Source organism: Morus notabilis, unplaced genomic scaffold (genome assembly GCF_000414095.1).
Source record: "Morus notabilis unplaced genomic scaffold, ASM41409v2 Scaffold966, whole genome shotgun sequence".
In the NCBI taxonomy this organism is placed as follows: Eukaryota; Viridiplantae; Streptophyta; class Magnoliopsida; order Rosales; family Moraceae; genus Morus; species Morus notabilis.
In genome coordinates, this window is record NW_010364907.1 from 237,913 (window position 1) to 243,912 (window position 6,000).

The following is a 6,000-nucleotide window of genomic DNA, read 5'->3' on the forward strand; positions in this document are numbered from 1 at the left end:
AATTATTTTCTTTTTACATTGCTAAAGTGTTTATACAACTCAAGTCATAACTCAAGTTGTAGTGCTACAGTATTTTTTTAACAAAAATTTAAAATTAACTTTTTTGCTACAGTATTTTTTTCTCACATACAAACTCAAGTTCGCAACATAAGTTGTGAAAAAAATATATATAATCAAACGAGAACCCATATAAGACCACCCCCCAAAGAAAAAAAAATCCTAATTTTATCTACAAATTAAAACAAAATTTAAAAACTCTCTTAATCTAAAGCATCGAAAAGTTCTCTCTGTGTGTTTCTTGAGCTTTAAAATGTAAAATTGATTCTCTTAGGGCCGATTTGGTGTGCAGAATGAGAGAGAATTAGATAGGATTATATTTTAATATTGTATTTGGTGAACATTTTTAAAGGATTGATTTGGATAAACTTTTGTCCAGCCCATGCTCAGATCCTCTTGTTAGATAACTTTTAACTACAACACATTGTGAAAATAATATGGACCTATTTGTAAATTATATAAAAGTTAGGGCCTAATTGTAATTTTTCAAAAATTATGGGTCAAAATGCAATTTCTATGACTAAAATATTTTTAAAAAATTATATTTTTGCTCCTTAAGTTTTGAAAAATTATAATTTGATTGTAAATTTTAAAGTTTTTTTTGTTGCAAAAACACCCTTATCCTAATAATACAACACCAAGTATGGGATTGGATTAACTAAAATTTAATCTCATCATTTCCTAAACATTCCAATCCATTACTCTAAACCTATCTAATTCAGCGTTGTCTCATCTTGCGTACCAAAGGGGGTCTTAAGTTTTAATAGTTTCAAGAATGTACCACCACTTCACAGGAATTGCACTATGATATGTACTCTAAAAACACTTCGGAGCAGGTTATTACTCGTTAGGAGGTGATTTATTTAATTTTGAGAAAACGATTTGAGGTTGTTTTTTCTTTTCTGTTTTTATTTTCTAGTACTTATCAATAATATTATTTTGGATAATTATTATTAATTACTAAATATATAACATATTAATTAATAATTAATAATTAATAAATAGATATGATTAATAACTAATAAATATAAAATAATTACGTAATTATTAATTAAATATTAATTTATTATTATCAAATTTATAATTAATAATAAAGATAATAAATGATAAATAGTAATTAATTACTTAGTTAAAGATTAATAGCCAAAAAATTGATTATATAATATATTAATAATAGAAAAATTAATAATGTTATTAAACAAATAAATAATTGTTGCTATATCAATCATATATTATATCAATTATAATCTATTAATTAATAAATAGTTGATAAATAAAAAACAAATAGTAATTGCTCAATCTATTAATCAATTGTAATTAATAGTTGATAATAAGTAATTAATAATTATTTAAATAATAATTACCAAGTATTGATCATGTAATATATAAAATAATAGAGTATTAAATAAACATTAGTAATTAATTAATTATTTAATCATGTGACTAAAATTTAATTATTTAATTAGTAAATATAATATTAATAAACTAATCAACACACTAATTAATTATTTATAAACTATTAAATATGAGTACGTTATCAACATAGTAATTACTTATAATCAGCTATTCATTATTATCTTTTAATTATTTAGCATACTAATTTATTATATATATAATTTAATTACTAATGTACTCATTAATGCTAATATCTATTATTATTATATTTCTAATATATTAATTTTTATTTGTTAAGTGGTTATTACTTATTTAATATATTAATTTAGGATTATTAATTACATGTACTCAAAACAAAATTTTAAAAATATTAGTAAACATGATTTCATATTTTTATTATACTCAAAACAATCTCTTAGAAGACCAACCAAACACAATTTTAGAATCGGTCTCAGAATGATTTTCAAAACAATCTCATTTTCACTTTTGTACTGAAAATAAAATCATTTTGAAAACATTACCAAACATGCCCAGTGAGAATGGTTTTTATGAAAGAATTAGAAAATAGTTGAAAGTTGTTTTCCCTTTTCTGTTTTCATTTTTTAGTACTTATCAATAACGTTATAATATATTAATTAATAATTATAACCGAACATGAGTTTACTTTTTTTATTATACTCAAAATAATCTCTTAAAAAACTAACCAGAAGTAATTTCTGAATCAGTCTCAAAATGATTCTCAAAACAATCTCATTTTTACTTTTGTACTGAAAATAAAATCATTTTGAAAACGATAGCAAAATGGCCCAATGTTTTGACATTCTTTGGGTATGCTGAGACAAACCCTAGAATTCTAAAGCAATCCTTTAAACCCTTTTTTATTATTATTTATTGGGAAATTTCTCTGGCTGCTAGCTTTCTCTACTCTTCAGCCATTAGATTTGTATCAGTGACTATCTGTTCTGCATATATTTTTTTTAATCTGATGTGATTTTGATCAGATTTAACGATTAAAAATTGACACTACCAGTAGGGATGTCTGTCCTTTTTATTATATTTGGATTTATGCGAATTTTTTTATTAAAAAAAAAACAAAATGTTTCTGCACTTGCGTGATATAATCTGATGTGATTTTCTTCAGATTTAACGATTAAAAATTGACACTACCAGTAGGGATGTCTATCCTTTTTATTATATTTGGATTTATGTGAATTTTTTTATTAAAAAAAAAACAAAATGTTTCTGCACTTGCGTGATATTCGGCATGACTTTAAATTATTTTTATATTCTTCACTAACTTTGTCTAGTCAATTGTTTGTCATATCCTTAAGAAAGTCGAAGCCTTTGGGAGCAAGAAATGATAAGCTTGGAAAGTTTGTATAATTTATATCCTTCATTGGTTGCATTCCTATCCTTCACGTAAGGTCCTCGTCGGAGCATAATCAGCTCCCACTAACTCTAATCTGTAAAAATAATAGAATATGGTATTTTTACGATAATAAATATATATTAGGACAAAAGAAAGATTTGAATAATATATATATATTGAAATTTAGTGGAGGCTTTACTTAATTTGGAGTGGTTCATGCCGGATAAGATCACTATCACGAGGATTATGTTTTATTTTCTTACACCATCTTCAATGTAAATAACAAATACCCTTAGAGCGCAACATGAGTTTGAATTTTTACTTGATTAATATCTGTTTAAGTGAAATAATTATATTAGTTAAAAAGTATTAATCAAGAGTAATGAATAAACGTCTACTTGAGCATCTTAAATCTAAAAATATATATCTATTTATTTATTTACAAAACTATCCACTAACATACATATAAAGACGTTTAATTTCTTATATAATGAAAAAAGAGAAAAATAATGAAACATTAAAATAGGAAATTTTTCAAAAGAAATCATGATTTTATTTTAAATACAAAAATCAAATGAAATCTGCATATTATATTTAATGAAAGTTGTCTTATTAAATGAGGGGAATGTTTCACTAAAAAAATAATAAAAGCATCACATAATTTAAAAGCGACGCCCTTCCACCGTCTTTCATAATGGCAACCGCACACAATCTGTAAATACGGAAAAAACACGATAATATATAAATGAATATGCATTTTGATTAACATAATAATATTATTATTATAAAATAGAACTTGTAAAACATAAGAAAGACAAAAATGTATTTAAGATTAAACAGTTTTATTATGTTAACAGAGATATCAGTATGAAACAGACTCAATATCAAAGTTTGCAAGAAATCTGAAACAATAATAAAACATAAAGCATGAACTCATAAAAAAAAATTGTTTCATTACATTAATGATGATACCATTATAGACAAGCATGAATATAACATTTGCAATAAAATAGTAATCATTATGGCGAGTTCTTAAAATATGGAAGATTAAAAATATGGTAAATTAATCTTCATTGTCAAAATGAATATTATAAGTAAAATACAAAAGAAACACGATATATGAACACATAAAGAAAGATGTTTCGATCAACGGATCGTCGTTATGAAAATAAATTTTGAAAGTGAATTAAACAGTAAAAACAATAACGTACAAATGAATCTTCATTTTTCATTAATTTGATGACGATGTCCTTATGTGACAGAACTTGTCATAAATAAATAAAAAAACAAAACAAAAATATACTCATTATATAACAACACCATTTTCATTATTTCAATAGAGCTATCATAATCAAATAGACTGAATATAAAACTTTGAAGGAACCTCAAACAATAAAAATGCACGAGACATGAACTAAAAAAAATTATTTCATTATAGTAAATGATAAATATCATTATGAACAATAATGAATTTCACGCTTAGCTATAAATCCCAACGAATTTTTAACAAAATCCACGACAATGAAGATCTTATATGGGGTTAAAAAATTCCTCGGACCCCAACAAACAAAATGTGTAAACAAACTCAATATTCATCAGCAAACAAACAAAAACCATATTGAATTAAAAAAAAAAAGACAAAAAAAAACAAATACAAAAACAAAAACGCTTATAACCAACCTTTTATATTGAAGATCCCTCTAAGGAAAGCAGCAAAAAGAAGCCATAAACCTACTGTCACCTCCCAACAAAGCCACGGCAAATATTTTCCAAACAAAATCTTAGTACACGCAGCGATTTCAATAAGCCGACTCCAGCAATTTCAACGCAGCAAGTAACATATAATTTCTCCTTTTTCAATCCCAGCCACGACAAAAAAAAATTTTGAAAAGAAAGGAGAGGGAAACTACTAATTTCAAATATCATATGAAGAATAAATCAATCAATTAATTATGAGATATTAAATAGGGTCAAAATCTTAATATATCATAAAAAAATCCTAACATAATCAGAAAAAATAAGTCCACAAAAATGTGGAAACTCACCATATAGGGAATACTCAAAATAGTCTACAAGAGAATACCAGGAATTATATGTTTGCCTTATTAAACACAAGTAGATAATTTTGTAATATTGTATAATAGTAGACATTGTTTGATCCGCACCCTCCATATTAGACATTTTATGTAATTACTTCTATCTTTAACATGTGTTTATGGCTGATTTTGTACTAGGCCCATTTAACCACGCTCGATATGATAGAAAAAAATAGAGAATTTACCCTTGAGAGTACATGAGTCTGGACCATTACCCCTTATTCTTGATAAATATCATTTTGTTAGTGTAATTATTTGACTAAAAAGATTATGAATCAAGAATAAAGGGTAAAAATCCTTACTCATACACTTTCAAAAGGTATTTGTCAAGATTACGTTGATGATATCGTCATGTGATGTAATTAGACTCATTTTGTGGACCCAAATCATGCTAAGAGAGCTCGCGTATCTCATGGTTTGGTGGCTATGGATAATCAAATGGGCCCATTTATTCATTGACTTGATCTTAATTTAAATCACACCGGGGGGAAGGGGGTTTTGAACTAGGAAAAAAACCAAAAATACCATTGAAGATAGTAAAAAGTTTTGTTTATGCCATTCTACTAAAAAAACAATTGCATATTCAATTAATAAAAAGAAAATAAAATGTCATGACGACACCCGGTTATTTAGAATGACATAAATATTATAAGCCTGCACAAAACATGGCAAACCAAGTACTTTTCTCTTCAAATTAATCAAGTTAGGAATAAACGGGTGATGAAGAATTTAGCCCAAAGGCCTCCCCTTAACCTTTTGGAAGTCAAAAAAATATTTATTTCAGCTCTTGAGAGCCTAAGAACCTAAGAAATTAATGGCACGTTTGGTTGGTATATTCGTACCATAATTTGAATCATGGTTCGTGATTCGCTACAGTGTTTTCTCTCACAAAAAACACCCGTAAACCGAGAATAGTTCTGAATCTATGAACCAAACATCCAATAAGTTCTAGAACCTTCCTAATCAACAAGAAGGTCGAAACTCGTTGTTTTTAGCTCAACGGAGGCTTTTTTCTGTCATTCTTACCTCTCGTAGCAGCACTGCGCAATCCTCTGAGAGGGTTCCTGCATGAACCACTAGTGC